This window comes from Corvus cornix, chromosome 5, assembly GCF_000738735.6.
Source record: "Corvus cornix cornix isolate S_Up_H32 chromosome 5, ASM73873v5, whole genome shotgun sequence".
Lineage (NCBI taxonomy): Eukaryota > Metazoa > Chordata > Aves > Passeriformes > Corvidae > Corvus > Corvus cornix.
Genome location: NC_046335.1, coordinates 29,694,138 through 29,710,749, shown reverse-complemented (window position 1 = coordinate 29,710,749; position 16,612 = coordinate 29,694,138). Strand labels below are relative to the sequence as shown.

The 16,612-nt window shown below is 38.8% G+C and overlaps 1 long non-coding RNA gene across 1 annotated transcript; it reads right to left on the bottom strand.

Annotated features, from left to right (window-relative positions):
- Window positions 1–4,390: 4,390 nt before the first annotated feature.
- On the bottom strand, window positions 4,391–15,856 carry LOC109146435. The gene is made up of 2 exons (XR_002048431.3): window positions 15,296–15,856; window positions 4,391–4,871 (listed from the first exon to the last, which is right to left on the bottom strand). It is a non-coding gene; the product is annotated as an uncharacterized LOC109146435 (long non-coding RNA).
- Window positions 15,857–16,612: the final 756 nt, after the last annotated feature.

Below are 16,612 nucleotides of genomic sequence, written 5' to 3'. Positions count from 1 at the left end.
CCTTGTGTGCCCTCCACGGATTCCTTTCTCCTCTCACAGCTTTAATAGGACCTGTTGAATTAAGTGAAGTGTTGCTGAAGGGTGCGTGTCTGGGGAGGCAGCATGTTCAGAATGCATGCAATGGCAAGCTCCTGTGCTAGGCAATGGAGACAGTTCTGCATCAGACAAGCCTTCAGCTGTAGGCTGTTTGATTTCATCATTTACTCTGCTAATCCCTGCTTTTCAGGTTTAAACAACCTTTTCTCCGTCTTTAACTGTGTTTCTCTTGAACATGTCACAGAAACCCTAACAATCCAGAGGTTTGTCTCCTAAAATACACAAAGGAAGTTATTGTTTTGAAAATGAGTAATGATACCTTGTACTTGGAGAAGGTAGCTTACTTGGAAAAGGTATATATATATGCATTTATCAGGTTTTGAACTTAGTGTCAAAACCTAATTAGTTAGAAAAGATTGAAAACAGGAGGATAGAGCAGCCAAGGTTATCGTGAGGAGATAGACTTGAATGTAAGTGAGAATGAGGTTATAGGGCTGATGAGATGTTGTTGAAAGACTTAGAGGAAAACAATGCACCCAGGAATGATACTTGTCTCCAACATGGTTGTGGAAACTTGTTACTCCTGTGATGGTAATATTGGTGAAAGTAAAGACACCAGCTTTGCTGGGGAAAAAGTGTTATGGTGCTATATGATGTCACTTCTGAATTTCAGCTTCCTTTTTTTAGGCTCCCTGAAACCTTTGTGCAAAGACAATTCAGTACTGGAAAGTATATCATGCTTGCAAAGTCAAGAACCCAAATTCAGGAATGTTTCTCTTTCAGTTACTGATTAAGTAGGAGTTAAATGACTGCATATATTTTCTTCAGCAGGGACATGCTATGGGTGTGATGCTTTGGACTTTAATCTTAATCAAATATATTCCAGAGCTTTTCATATGTGGAGATTAATGTATCATCTTGTTCTTCAGGACCCTTGGAAAACTCTGTGAAGAAGAAAGTTACAGCAAAATGCATGAGGAAACCAGAGTCCACCTTCTCCAGCCTACAGTTTAGAGAACCATCTCCAAGGCCAGTTTACAGAATTTATGTAATGCAATTTCTTGTTAAGTACTGAAAGGGAAGGATAGAGAAACAACCTCCAGTATCTCTCATTAGCTCTGTTTGAGGATGCACCTAATCATTAGGGCATAGTGAGAGATTCAATCCTGTGTATAGCTATCCATAGTTACTCTTGTAATAGCCTCTGCCTAGAACTACCTTGAACTTGGTTCTGAGAAGTAGTGATACCTATTTCTACCTCAGTAGGAACACAAAAGCATTACATATGCTGTTTATGAATAAGCTTCTGCAATTAAAATTGGAAATTTTGGAAAATAAAGTTGGCCATAACTGATGCATTTTTGAGACTTTAGAAAGTGGTTTCAGGCTGTGAATCCAGACTGCCAAAAAAGAGCATCTAATCTTTGAAGATGAATGGTTTCTCAGAAATGCCCTTGTCCTCATTTAGCCTCAACCTTCAAGCATCATCTTATGCTGAATTGGGTGATGATACACAGGAGAAATTTAATATTTTAGAGGATAGGATCAGAGAAAACACAATGCTGACTTAGGTGATTCACTGGGAGTTTTTCTGCTGATTCTGTTCTCTGAAACATTTAACTTCCCCTGTGTATTAACATGAGAGCTGTGAATTCTGCTAGGGCAGAGCAGACAGATAGACATTAAACATTCATCTACCATTCATGTTAATACAAAAGGTGGAAATATGAGATTTAGATTGGGCACAGTACACGTTATTGATATTAAAAATAAGAGAAATAAATGTATGTAGTGGTTTGGTCCAAAATACTCATTACTGTTTATCCGCTGTGAGATAAGAATTAGGAGAAATGCAAAACAGGTACCAAACTTGAAAGAATATAAAGAAGTTTATTAACAGACCTAAAAGAAGAAAAAAAAAAAAAAATTATACCACCTTCATAACTCTCCTCCTCCCCCCACCTTCCTCCCTTCTCCCACTGACAATGTAAAAAGACAACCCTTAAGATGTTCAGTCTGTTTACCACTTCCATAATAACCTTGTTCAGTCCATTTAGAAAGAGAAGTCTCTTCTTGCTCGTGCTATGAAAACATTATCACAACGAGACAGCCGCCCACTTCCAAATATCGTTCAGTCCATTTAGGAAGAGGAGTCTCTCTGCCTGCGTGTGAGTCCTTTCCCCCGACTTGCAGCTTTTCCCGCAACTGCTTTCGAGGGTCCACTCTTGAAGTTTTTTGGGGTACAATTTTAAGGTTGAGCCGTTCAGAAAAAAAAACAGAGGCCCTTCTCCTTCCCTGGGAGCAAAGGGTCTTCATCATCTTCATCTTTAGGACTATCTCTGGGAGCATCTTTAGGGACTGAGGTTTTCTCCTTTCCCGTTTGGAGCAAAAGTCCTCATCTGGGTCATCTCTCCCTGTCCAAACTTCTCATGAAATTACAGCTGCATCAGCATCTGCCTATCTCAGCGCAGGTGCTTTTGCTCACGAGTTGAACGCTCCACCCCCCATATCTTCATGAAATTACAACAGGATACTCTGATACATCATAGCTTCACAACAGAATTTCAGCTTTAAGCATCTCCTCTCTCTCTTCCCTCAGGTTTTCAGCTCTTCACAGCAATAAAAAGGGTTAATCTCACCTCGGCCTTGCAGCTTTGCAGCTGGAATGTTGAATTTTTCTTATCGCAGTGGAGAGGGGGGAGAGCCGAGCCGCTCCGGCTGCCCACGGCAAGGCAGTGGGGGGGGTTCCACGGCTGGAACAGGTCCATGGCTTCAGGATGGCCGTGGCCCGGCCTGGCCTGGCCCAAGCAGGGCCTGGCCGGGCCCGCTGGCCCCCACTCGGGCCCCGCAGCCACCTGTGCCAGTGCCGGAAACGAGAGAGAGCTTGGGGGGGAGTTTGCCTATTCTTAAATGTGGATCACAGAGGTGGTCACAACTTTAAGTGGCTTAGAGAATTGTCCATATTCAAACTGGCCAGCTGATAGGTTCTATCAGTTCCCAGAGGAAACTGTAAGCACCCCTTAGCAAGAACGTCCCTTCCGGGACTGTGCTTGCTAACCTATGACAATGTACCCAAACTCAAACCCTAAACTTAGTATGTGGCTCATGTGATGGATTCCCTGTAGGCTGGCTTCTAAGTGCTGGAATAAAAGCATATTTTTGTTTAACTTATTTAGCACAGACAGAATGACTTGGATAGTTTCTCTTTTCTCCCTGTTTTATAGCTCCACAGTAATGAAACAGAATTGAGAAAAACCTCTGAAAAATCGGATTTTTTTGTTGAAAGCTGATTTTGAAGTATCTGTACAAGGTTACTTTTTGTTCTGCATAGAAATGCACTTTCTAAAAATCTATGTTGTAATTAGATTACTTTCTCAATCATAAATGTTACTGCATGACTTCCAACAGTGATTGTACTTACTGGTAAAATGGAGCCTTTAATGTACAAATATTTTCAAGTTGCTGCTCAAGCCTAGCAGGTACATTCTGGGACTACTGGACCATTAGCTGGTTGGCTCTTCATGTCACTTCTGTTACACATCCAGTTACACATCCACAGGGTACCAACGTGTCAAGGCTGTGTCTGTGGTGCCGAGTCCCAGGAGGATTTGTGAGAAGTACACTGGGAATAAGAATGTTGAGGGATCCCTATGAGCACCTCTTTAATTTGCTCTTCCCTCCCATCTCTCTCAAATTAAAAATTAGTAGGCAATTGCTTAAATCCTTTTGGATTGCAATGGGGCTTGGAACCCACCAATCAAGACAGATGTGGATGTCTGTCAGAATAGCCTCCATTCTTTTCTCTTTGCTTTCACTGTTATTGTGCTATCCATCTTTATTCTCTTTAACTCTTTCCTCAATTTTTTCCTATTTTTGCCTGGTTTTTGTTTAGTTCATCAAAATTTGCACCATATTTTTCTTTCCTGTAAGATTTTTGATAACTTTTTTTAATTCAAGGTTTTGTTAATTGATTTTATTTTCCTTCATGATGTTTTCTACCTTCTCTGTTACACGCTTTGCTTTGTTAAAGTCCCTTTTATATTTATAAAGCTGCTTTTATGTTTGACATAACAGTTGTAGAATTCCTTGTGCTGAGTATATCTTAAGGGGTTGTTGCATTTTGTTTTGTGGTGTTGTGTTTTGGTTGTTCGTTGTGTTGCGTTTTGGATCACAGTCTGTTAAGCTTTATTAAGTTTACTTGTTCAGCCATCCTTGATCAGATTTTGGACTGCATCCTATTGTTTATTATTTCCTTGTTGGAATAGGCCTCCAGCATTAAATGTTCTAGGCTGGTGGTCTCCAAACTTTTTTGATTGCACATCTCTGTCAGTAATAATTTTGGAATAGGCACACCCAATCTTTGTATATTTATTAATGTATAACTTACGTATGAATGCTACTGTAATAACACATTCTGTACACTATAAAACATAAAAAGACAAAATTAGAAAGTGAACGAGATAAAGTTGAAACAAACACAATTTTTAAAACATTTTTTGATTTTATCTATTAATGGTACAAAGAATATTTTCCTCCTGCACTCCAGTGGATTTTCTTGTGCACCCCGTTGGGTCCTTGCATCCCACTAGGACCCCACAGTTCTAGATATTCCAAAAACAAGCATTGGTAGCCCCCAACACACTTCTTCCAAAGAGCACCTAAGTTCATAAGTGTTCTTAGTTTCTTGTTGTTTCTTCCATAACTGATAAAGGAGGCAGAGTTTGTTACAGCTCCAGAGTAGTTAGAGCAGCAGTAGCTAGTTGAAACAATAATTCCTCTTCATTCATCTTCTTCTTCTCCACTTTTTTACCTTTCTTTTGTGGTTTTTGTCCATCCTTTTAAAGTAAACAATAAAATATATTTACAAGCCAATCACCCTCTTACACAAGCTCATTTACAATTCTGCTACTAGATTAGAAATACTGTTGTGTTCTAAACCAGTCCATGCTTGCTTCATTACTAGGGGTTTGAAAAAACTCCTTTTAACCTCAGTCTGGCAGAACTTCTTAAACAGTTCTGTGCTAGTATTAGAAACTCTTTAGCTCTGCATTATTAGTGTGTAATTCTACAGGGAGAAATTATCTCTCTTTGACTATGGAAGGGCTTTATTCTGAATGATGCGAGGTACTTTAGGATGAGTAGCACCACTGCTCTTTTTTACCAATATTCTTCTGCTCTTTAATGACAGAAAGACAAAAAAAAACCCAACTAGAATCACCTACAATGTACCTAAAGGCCATTACTAAACAAGCACTGTTTTTGTAATTCTTCATTTTCTTGTAAGAGTAATGATGCATGAAAATAAATAATTGATGGAACCTGAAGCATAATTATGCTACACCTGAAAATTCAAATGAATTTGTACTACAAATAAAAGTCCATTCGAAGTCATGAGGAACAACCTGAAAAGCAATAACCTCATGTTTAACTTTACTGAAATATTACTTGCAGACATATCTACCCAGCATTTACCTTTTGTAACATTCTTTTCCCTAACTCAAATTTCTGGGATGCTATGTAGAACCAGGATCATTTCTTCCTTTAGTTTTCTGTTTAGAGTTCACCTATCTCACATGATTGTTTCCATGCTAAGTAATTAATCTTCTATGATATCATATTGGTTGTTTTGGCAGTGATGACATTTTTATATCCCATGACATTCTCCCAACAGTTCCAGAAGCAGGGGGTAAACCAAGAATATATGTTAAGCTGTAATTTTCAAACCCCTTATGTTTCTGGGCTCAAGATTTTTTTTTTCTTTTCATTTGAATACTGCAGAGATAATTTTCCTAAAGGTAAAGCCTCCAGTATTTAATTTCCTTTTTATTAATAATTGAACTCGGAATCTTACTCCTCTTTGGCTTCAGGTGGGTATAACTGCTGAAACCAGCAGAACTTTCCAGGGCTTTCAAGCAGATCAGCTTGGAAAATGTGGCTGAGCAAAAGAATTTCTTAATATTGACAGCTATTTGATCATGCAAAAGTCATCTGTAAAATTCCATGCCCCAAAACACTAGTAGGAATGGGGGATAATTAGAAAATTTGAGGACTATAGGACTGGTGTTTAAAACACTGGAGTGGTACTTCTAAAAAGAATTCTTCTTTTTCAGATTGATCAACTATTTCCTGTTTATCAGTAAGTCATTTAACCTGTACCTCATTGCCTTATGCATAAAAGCCTCACAGGAACTCTGGGAGTTTAAAATTCACTAAGAAGCGTGAACATCTTAGCTGTATCAAATTGGAAGACCTCTGAAGATCCAGAAAACTACTGGCTTTAGGACAGAGGCAGGGTGTTAGCTAACCCAAGACCGTAACTACAGTGCATATTCTGTCTTTTTCTCTTAATGTTCAGGCTTTGAGACCTCACTTAGTTTGTATGCTTCTTAGCTTGTATGCTTCCAGGCCAACTGTTTGAATTTTCAGGATATATTTAGACATGATATTTTAAATATTCATCCTATTATTTATTTAATCTTGAATTTATTTTATGCTTGTACAGAAATTCATCTTCTTCCTGGTGTTATAGAAATTGACTCCACAAAATAATATGTCAGTCACTTAGTTCAATATGAATAGTCCAGTTTCTGCTGGGGTTTGGACTCCTTTGAAGGTGACAACCTAAATTAACAGTTTTGTAGGGTACACAATGATTCATAATTAATGGCCAGAGTAAATATGCTAGTTATAGTTCTACCAAATAAATATTTCTTCATCCTTGGGCATTTATGCCTTCTATTTAACTATAAATAGTTGTTGTGTCTTTCTTAATTTGATAGGAGAGCAATATACATAGACAACTCTTCTTGGGCTTATTCCAAAGCCTAAAAATTCAATGAGAGTTCATTAAGAATTTTGGTGCAGTTTGTATGAACTCCTTAAGCTTTCTTCTGAAGATTTTCTCTCAAACATATCACGTTTCCGAATTTGCTGTAGTTAATTCCCATTTTTCTTGCACTTGAATACTTAGAACCTGCATTCTGAGTGCAGTAGTTTAATTCTTACAGTAGCCATTTAGATAATTTTCACCTGAGTTGTCATAGGGTCTTCATCGGGAATTGGCTTGACCATGAATGACAGAAAAAGGAATCAGTGCAGATGAGTCTTACAGAAGACCAAGTATTTATTTTCAGTTTCCAAAAGCTTTGACAAAGTTTACATTTCAGAAGAGATTCTGTATTTAAGGCCTTTACCTTAATTATATATTATTATATATTATATATATATATATTATATATATATATTATATATTTTTTGAAAGCATCATCGATTTTGATTGTTACTTTCAAAAAAGTATGTGTAGTGTGCTAAATGTAAGGTAGGCTGGAGGAGCTGCACACATAATTCTTAGTTGCCTCTCACTCAGCAGGAATCTAGAGATTTGGCACAGATATGTTGGTTCCACCTGCAATACGAGAGATGACTTGGAACCGTCAGCCACTAGCTATTCTTTTTTACTAATTTTTGCTGAATCCTAAGTCTTAAGGCCATTTTATCTCATTTTTAAATGCAGTATGCTATAGTTGAAATTTTCTTAATGTCAAGCTATGTCAAGTGTATATCCAATATCTTGGTCTTTCAAGATGTTTTGCACTGGGAAACAACTGCTTGACATGAGAACCATTCCTCTGAGGGCAACCTTGTAGCCTGCTAGTTTTGATACCGTTTTGAAAAGTAGGAAAACATTTAGATTTTCCTTGTGGTGACTGCCTTTGGTTGTACTATGTGTATTATTTTAGAAAATATTTTATGGGGAAATAATTGCTTTATGAACCATTGAATTGACCTTTCTTTTTTCCCTGAGCATCTACTATGCTTAAGGCAACAGATTAAAACTGTATTTTCAGCAACATTTTCCCCAGCTGACTTAAATTATGAACTTTTGCCAGCGAGATTTTACTGATGCCATCTGGTACTTTCTCTGATCTTGAATTACTGAGATTTTAGGTAGATTACCTGTTCCTTAAATATGCATTTAACCTTTCAATTTTGACCCTTTTTTTCAGAAGTTTCCCAGGGTTTTGAGATGATTCAACTCCCCACCTGCAATGGATCATTGTTCCCAAGCTTAGAATAGTTCCCGTTTGTCAATTCTTTACAGGATTGAATGACAATCAATAGAAATTTTAGCTATGCCTTAACAGTATTTTAAATGGAAAATTCTATTGCTGCTGTCCACAATTCCTACCTGTAGTACATGCTGGACAGCTTTATACAAAATGCTAACTGAAATTTGAATTTTAAACATCTTTGTATCAAGCACAAATAAGTTTGATGACCAGTAACACATCTTTCTATGTTAAGGATGACAGTAACTTGAGTAAAGTATTCCAATACATTGGAAATCCAGCATTCTGTTCTGCAATTAACTCAGAAATGTCCCATTTTCTATCATGTTAATGAAGTCTTGCTAAATGCTTAGTCTTGTATAAAACAGGGCCTTTTAACAAAAAAATTAGGTAGACCCTGACTTTTTTTTTCCTGTAGTTAGGACTTTGAATAAATAAGTGACAAAATAAGTACTGGTAGAAAATATTTCCCGCTGTCATTCTAGAATACTGTTTAGAAAACTATTAAACCCTGGAAGTAATCCCCTTTTAGTCCACTGGAATTGTTTCCACCAAGCATTCTACAATGGCTTAAAATGTGTTTTTGCTATTCTCACTTCACTCTGCTTTTTCATCTTATTTTTTTTTAGCCTGTAGGTACTTAATAGGAGTATCTTAATAAATACTCTCTGACATGCTCTCTGAAATCTTAAAAGTCTGTCAGTACTGTTATAATGTTACACATATATTTTATGGGTAAAATGAAAAAGGTCAGTCTGCTATGGATTCTTATTAGTTGTACTGAATGCATTATGGAAATTCTGGATTGGAATTAAGATTGCTTTACTGAAGATAGCTCATTGTAGGATATAGATTTGGTAAATATTTGGGTGTTCTTTATAAAACACACTATGGAAGTAACTATTGATAAAATCTGGTAAAAAGCTTAAGCCATACCTGCACAAAAAAGGTGGTCGTATTATAGGTTCCCTGTAAAAGCAAAATTTGTGATCCAGTGGCTGACTGAAAATTCAGAAAATGGAACCCCTATTACATAACAATTCCTTCGGGGTAAGGGTAGATTTTTGAATTATACCTTCTCTTTCTCTCAATCTCTCTCTCTCTTACTGGGCATAATGAGAAATGAATGGCAAAAGTTGGATACAATTTGCATTTGTAACATGATATGCAATCACAATACATGAGCTTACTCTTATAGGATTTTTCTTATATTACATAAACTCTCTTTATAAGGTAACTTTGTGGAAGCTTCTTCAATCTTGTAGCTAATTGCTTAATTGCTAATTGCTCAATTTTCAAGGGAATCTAATGGTCAGCAAGATTCCAGAGAACTTTCATTTTGGTTATGAGAGTTTTAGCTTTGATTAATAAACTGTTACGTTTGAGATTATTTTTCATCTTTTGAAAATGGTGGCACAAAAGTAATTTTTCTACTGAATTTGTCTAGGGGGCAAAAATCCTGAAAATACTTAGAAACAAAATTTGTGAAAAAATAGTTTCCATCAAATAAAAATTTTTCTTTGTAATTCAGATAGTGTTTTTCTGCAAAGTAAATCTGCAGCTTTCTGGATTTTTTTTTAAACTGTAAGAAAATGAAATTACCTGACTTGAGAGCATTCTTTGAAAAATGGAGTAGCAAACTTTTGGGGTAAATGTATTTTGAAGGAGCTTTGGTTTTTAGCAAGATAAATAATTTTTCCAGAAAGTTCCAAACTAGTCTCTGCATTATCCAATTCTACACCTGGATCCACTTACTGCACCTCCATGTAATATGGTGCAGCTACATCCTCTGTTAATAATTGAGATATTTTTATCTAAACCATCTCACAGCTTTGCAAAACTGTATGTGGAAACCATCACAATTTTATGAGATCATCAAATATCTTTGTGTTCCTAATAGCATCAGCAGAATCCATGGGTCTTGTGACACAACATTTCTTTAGAAAGATATGTCCATGAATTGTGGCAAAGCAAACTCTCTGCATGCACCACAGATTCAGAAAATCTTATGTACTCATATCTGAGAGCAATGGAGTGCTTCTTATTCAATGGCAGAATTGGTCTTCAGAAGTAGGATTCCATTCTTACATAAACTGCTAATTTCCAGTGTGAATTCATCCTGCTGAAGCTTAGCTTCTCATCTGTAAAGCATCACTTCCCTCTCTCCTTGGTCTATGCAGATTAAGAAATGTTTGTCCTCCTGCTTTCACACATAGTACAAGCAAATGTATGCAGAGAGGTTAGCAGAAAAGCAAGTATTTGATGGTTTCCTCTATTGAAGGTTAATTCTTTAGTGAGAATGCAATTAAAATAGACTGCTTAATTGCTGCTTTTGTTGTAATCATGAGACATCTGTCTCTGATTCTGGAAAACTAAAAGGCAGCTGAGAAACAATCTGGAAATTCACACATTACTTTGCAGCAGCTGGCGAATTTGGGTTCCTTTAGTTTCAAATTAAAAGAATTTCTTCCTAATGTCTAATCTAAACCTACTCTCTTACAGTTTGAAGCCATTCCCCCTTGTCCTGTCACTCCAGGCTCTTGTAAAAAGTCCCTGTCCATCAGGCAGGCAACTTTCAGGTACTGGAAGGCCACAATTAGATCACCCCAAAGCCTTCTTTTTTCAAGGCTGAACAATCCCAATTCTCTCAGCCTTTCCTCATAGGAGAGGTTCTCCATCCCTCTGATCATCTCTGTGTCCCTCCTCTGGACTCACTCCAGCAGGTCCATGTCCTTCCTGTGCTGGGACCCCAGAGCTGGATGCAGCACTGCAGGTGGGGTCTCACCAGAGCGGAGCAGAGGGGCAGAATCCCCTCCCTCTCCCTGCTGCCCACGCTGCTCTGGGTGCAGCTCAGGACACACTTGGCTCTCTGGGCTGCCAGTGCCCATGGCTGGGTCATGTCCAGCCTCTCACCCAGCAGCACCCCCAAGTCCTTCTGGGCAGGGCTGCTCTCCATCTGTTCATCCCCAGCCTGTGCTGATACCTGGGGCTGTCCTGACCCAGCTGCAGCACCAGCACTTGGTCTTGTTAAACCTCATGAGATTCCCATGGCCACATATCTTGAGCTTGTTCAGGTCCCTCTGGATGGCATCCCATCCTTCAGGTGTGTCAACCACACAGCTTGAACATGAACTACCAGAGGTGGTTGTGACTCAGACCTTGCAGAAGGACTTACAGAAGAGAACTTGACTACACTGGGAGGTTACAGCCGTGTGCTGGAAACAACACCACTGGTGGCAGAATTGCATCTGCTCATGCCACTGGTCTGGTAGCAGTTTTCAAAATGCTAAATTTGCAAAGCAATACATGGATAGGCTATGAAGTCCTTATGACTCTCTATAGAACGTGACAAGGGCAGAATCTATGGCAAAAATACCCAAGAGTGCAGTGAGCTTGGGAGAGACTGAAGGTGGAGTAAGACATAAATCTGGATGAGGAAGTTCCTTTGTCTGCAAATTTCTGAGTATGTGTTGTGTTCTTTCTCCCTCTCTCACTGTTCTCCTTTGTCATCAAAATTTCTAGGTATAAATCTACCTAATGTATAAACTAATTAAATATCTACTAAGGTCCCATGTAATTTCATTATACTTCCTGAGTGATCATTCTGCTAATCTGAGCTTTTTGCCGTTACATAAGGAAATATAATTTAAATAAAAATAATCACACATTTCACTTAACTAGGCAGAATTTAGCCTTTAGCAATGATGGGTTTTTGAAATATTCCTAATATAAGGTATTGTAAAACTGTCTTTAGTACATATAGCAATTAGCCATTGTCTTTGAAATTGTTATATATTGATTCTGTACCAGCAGCCAGAGACTCATCAAGTATCAAATTATGATTTTATGATACTGAACATACACCAAGTTTTTCTTCATATTCCATCTTTCCTGCTGTTTAGGTCAGATGTGTTTTCTGACTGAAAAAAACCAACAACAACAGTAGAAATGAGACTCATAAATACTGACAGAAATACTGCTTTATCAGCTTTCTGAAGTATAGCAGCTATCTCTCTGAGACACTGCAAGGACTTCCAGCCTAGATACATGCTGGCAACAGCTGAAGTGTTGTGGACATTTTTCTGTCCTCTTGAACTACTCCCTCTCTCTCCGTGCATAAGACATCCTGAGCAGCCTAAACTGCAGCAGTTTTGCTGGGCTATGTTTTATTTCAGTGTAGACTGGTCTTCGTGCTATAACATGCTGGAGTCCTACCCTGCCCTGCCTGCTGCATGCTGGCTTGAGAGGGACGCAAAGCCCTCCTGGACCCAAGACACTCCTCCTGTGCAGGCACACAGGACCTCCCAGCATGCTCTGAGCTCTCCTTCCACTGCAAAGGGGGAAGAATGGACATGAGAATCTCATTCCTTCTTTGGAACTGACATGTGGCAAATAATACCTCTGGAGAGTGAGATTCCTTTCACTGCCACTCACCTCCACTTACTCTGCCCGTGCCTAAACCTCTCAGCTCCATTACAAGATGTTCTAGCTGCATCTCTAGCTGCAGTGCCCACCTCATGATTTTACCCTTTCGGCACACACTTAAGATGTTTTAGGTTAATTATAGAAGTGCACCAGTACATGAGTGAGTGAGAGAAAGACATAGAGAGATGATAACAGCCTGCAATTATGTGAAGGGTTTAAATGCTGAGAAGACAAGGAATGTATTGAGCATGAAACATGGGCTAGTACTAGGGTGGATGAGACATAAGAAAGGGAAACACCCAGTGAATTCTCTGCAAAAGTTTGTCAGACAGTGTGATTATTAAATTTGGAGACTTTCTTTTAGGAGAAAGATTTCTCACATGGAAGGTTCAAGACTTCAATAGTTTCACAGGGAATAATTTCAGATTTGTGGTGACTGCAGAACTGGCTTCTCCTTGTACGTGCATGCACACAGAGTCATAACTGCACAGACACTGATAACAGCATATGGCTCCTTTGTGACGGTGACTCCTTCAATGACAGTGATTTTCATCATATAGTGCATGTTTGGCATTCTCATCTCATCAGGACTTCTGCCCATCAACAAGACTCTGCTGCAATGCTGCTTATATTTCTAAAGACCATATAACTCCAAACAGCTGTTGTGAGACAAAAGAAAACCTGTCAGAATGGCATTTTCTTCTTATTCTTGAAAATGTAATGTTTCTTTCAAATACTACACTGGCCTGAGGCTTAAGAGAGGTAACATTTGGCTCTGTGCTAGGACAGATTTTATATGTCAACATCCATTGGATTTAGAAATAGCAGATTTTAAGTGAGAAGTTGCTATAAAATCTGCTAGGTCAGGGTATACTGTACATAAAATTGTTTGGTATATTATAAAAATGTATTGATTTTATTGGGACATTTACAGAAAAAATTATAATCTGAAAGGCTGAACTAAAAAATACAGGGAGGATCTGATCCCACACATTTGAAATTTCTGAACACATTGCTAACTACTGTAAATAATCTGAAGTCTGTTGTAATAAGTGTTCTATGCTTTAAAGATTTTAAAGAATCATGGCTATATTTTAAGCTTTCTTGCTTTTTCTAGTCAAAAGCTGAATAGCAGTTGTGAGGATTTCTAGGCATCATAAGATCACAGTATGATTTTTTTATTCACATTTTTACCATGCAGAGGTAAGGACTCATGTTATGATTTTGGCTGCAGTCACAACAGTGTCTTGTTGGTTGAATAACACGTCCAGTTTTGCCTACATGCCTGTGTCTCATATATATATATATACACATCTCTCTATATATACACAGACATACATATACTTAATTTTGTTCTCCTATTAATAATCATACACATTGAGGCTTCATGCTCCTGTGTGTTCAGGCTGTTTTAGGGACATGCAGATCACGTCCACTGCAGATCTTTCTGCTCTCCAACACCCTGTGCTGGTTGTGTTTCCCTTGTCTCTGGGGTCATTCCCAACAGCTAAGTCATGAGAAATGTACACAGCATGTGGGGGCCCTGGTCAGTCAGAGCTGGAGGATTTTTCCTGTAGATGACATTGCATAACATACTTCAGTAGGTTTTTGCTTCCCTGTTTGCTTCTCTAATCTTCTAGAGGCTGCAATAATATTTTATTGCAGAAAGCAGAATTATTTTGGCCAAAGGAATACCTTTAGCTGGGTACTTTTCAAAATACTACAAGGCAGAAAGTGATATTTTGGAATAACGTACTTTGTGTGGTCCCCTTTTCATTTGACCTTGTAATATATGGGAGTGTGTTGGTGTGTGGATTGATGAGTTCTCAAGGGCATCAGGATCCTAACTGTGAGTCCTGCTGGATTAGAAATGTAAAACTTGAGGAGATAGTAGAGAAAGCCAAAATTTAGTTAGAAAGTAAACAAGAAAATACAAACTCTTTCGTAGATTTTTCAGTGAGGGCTGGCTGTGTCTCAGTTTCAGGAGAGTCTGTCTCTCTCTAGCCAAAGGGAATGTAGGATGTGTCAGAGAGGGTCTGATTGGGGAGGAATTCAATGCAGCTATCAGCAGTGGACTTCTATGTAAATACTGCAACACCTCTGAACCAAGGAACAGCTGAGATAACATTGTAAACTAATCTCTAGTGCTGGTGAAGCTGCTCAATCCCTCACATTATATGGTTTCTGTAGAAAAGATGTGCTAGGGAAAAAAAGAAGCAGATTTAAACTATATATGGCAACTTACCATCGGGTAAAATATGCTGACTTTTTAGAATTGAAAGCAGCATATGGTATTTTTTTCTTTGAAATGGTGCTCTGTGCCAGGGTGTATTTGCTTAGAAATCCTTGCCTATATATGAATTCTTATATAAATAGGCATTGCTATCACCAAAACATTTCCAAGTCCCTGTTATGTGTGCCTGATCAATTTTGATAAATATATACTCTCTTGGGGTCCTTATCCCACCAGTATTGACTTTGGTTGATTTTCCATCAAGACAAAGCAAACAAAGAGCTGAAGTTTGTCCAGAGCAGAGGCATTGAAGCACAGTGTTTTGCTGCTTTGACCTTTTGAGGTCACTGTATTTCACAGTCCTACGCAGCCTTTCTTAGGTAGCTAAGAAAGAAGAGCAATATATAAAAATATACATATATATACACATAGATATATATACATGCATATAAAATATATATGTGCATATATATTTATATATACTCATGTATTAAATATACATACAAAACTCTGTACACAAATGGTGTCTCACCTGGAACAGGTTCTCTTTCCTCGAGGCATTTAAAGAAAAGCAGGAGCTATTAATGTCCAAGAAGTTTGCTGCTGCCATCTCTTTCAGAGTTGTGGTCAAAATTGGGCACAAACTCAAGATAAACCGGGGTTGGGGTGGAGCTAACCACCTCGTTAATTGTGCTAGAAACAAGGAAACCTTTTCCACAATCTCTGATTTCAGAAGAAATTAAAGTCTGAGGGTCTCTGACGCCCCCTTTGGATACCGTTTAGAAACAAATAGCGATTTCCAGTTGTCACACACGTTGTCAGAGCCAAACCACAATGCAAAGATTGCTCTTCCAGCAACACTTCTCAAAGCCCCCAGACTGCAAGTTGTGTAGCATCCACAAGCTCTTTCCTTCCACCTAATTTAAGATGTATATAACCATGTGATGGCTGTCAGCCTTTGTGTGGCATCTCTTAAACTGGACCTGCGTTTAAGCAGTTGATCCACTTAAATGTTCCCCTCTTGACTTTGAATCTCACCATTCCCTTCTGTCCCAAACCTCAACTCTCCCCCCTGCATCCTAGCATTGTGTCACAGGCAGACACGGAGCCGTTTACAAGCTGAGCTCCTGGAGGACACTGTACTCCACACTATAATGAGTTTCTCTGGGACATGAGTTGACAATCTCTGCTTTCACATACCAGGCCAACCCACTCAAGGGATGCCTCTCCAGTCTTTCTATTTTTAACAAACAAAAAAAAGTCCTGAAGACACATGGATTTTCTAGGTTCCACCGCTGGAACAAGTTATCAATGAGGATGTTTCAACAACTGAGCAGGAAAACAACTGTCACATTACATTAATACCATAGCTGGTTTTTGTCCAAGCTATTCCCATATCTCGTCCTCTGCCCTATCTCTTACTGATCTGGTGTGCATTAAAAGCGCAAAAATAAGGAGTTTAAGTCTATGCATATTAACATAAATGATCATATCCCATTTTGTGCTATAGATGTCAGCCAAAAGCAGAGAAAAGGGTGATTTTTGCAGCATGTGCTCATCAAAGTTTAAAAAAAATTGAGTGTGCACTGCTCCTTCCTAAGGCAACACAGAGAGCAGAGGCTGCCTGCATGCAGGAGAGGAGCCTCAACTGTTGGCACCGAAGTAACCTCATCACTCGTTGATTAAAGATGAGCTCGACTGGCCTTTTTTTCGGTGGAAAAATTAAAAGCCGGGAAGAAAACACCCGTGCGGCTTCCCTCGCACCCTCCTCCGCCAAGCCCAAGCATCGTGAGTTTGAGGCGCCGCACCCGGCGGGGCACCGGCGGGTGCTGACCCCGGGGCCCGAGCC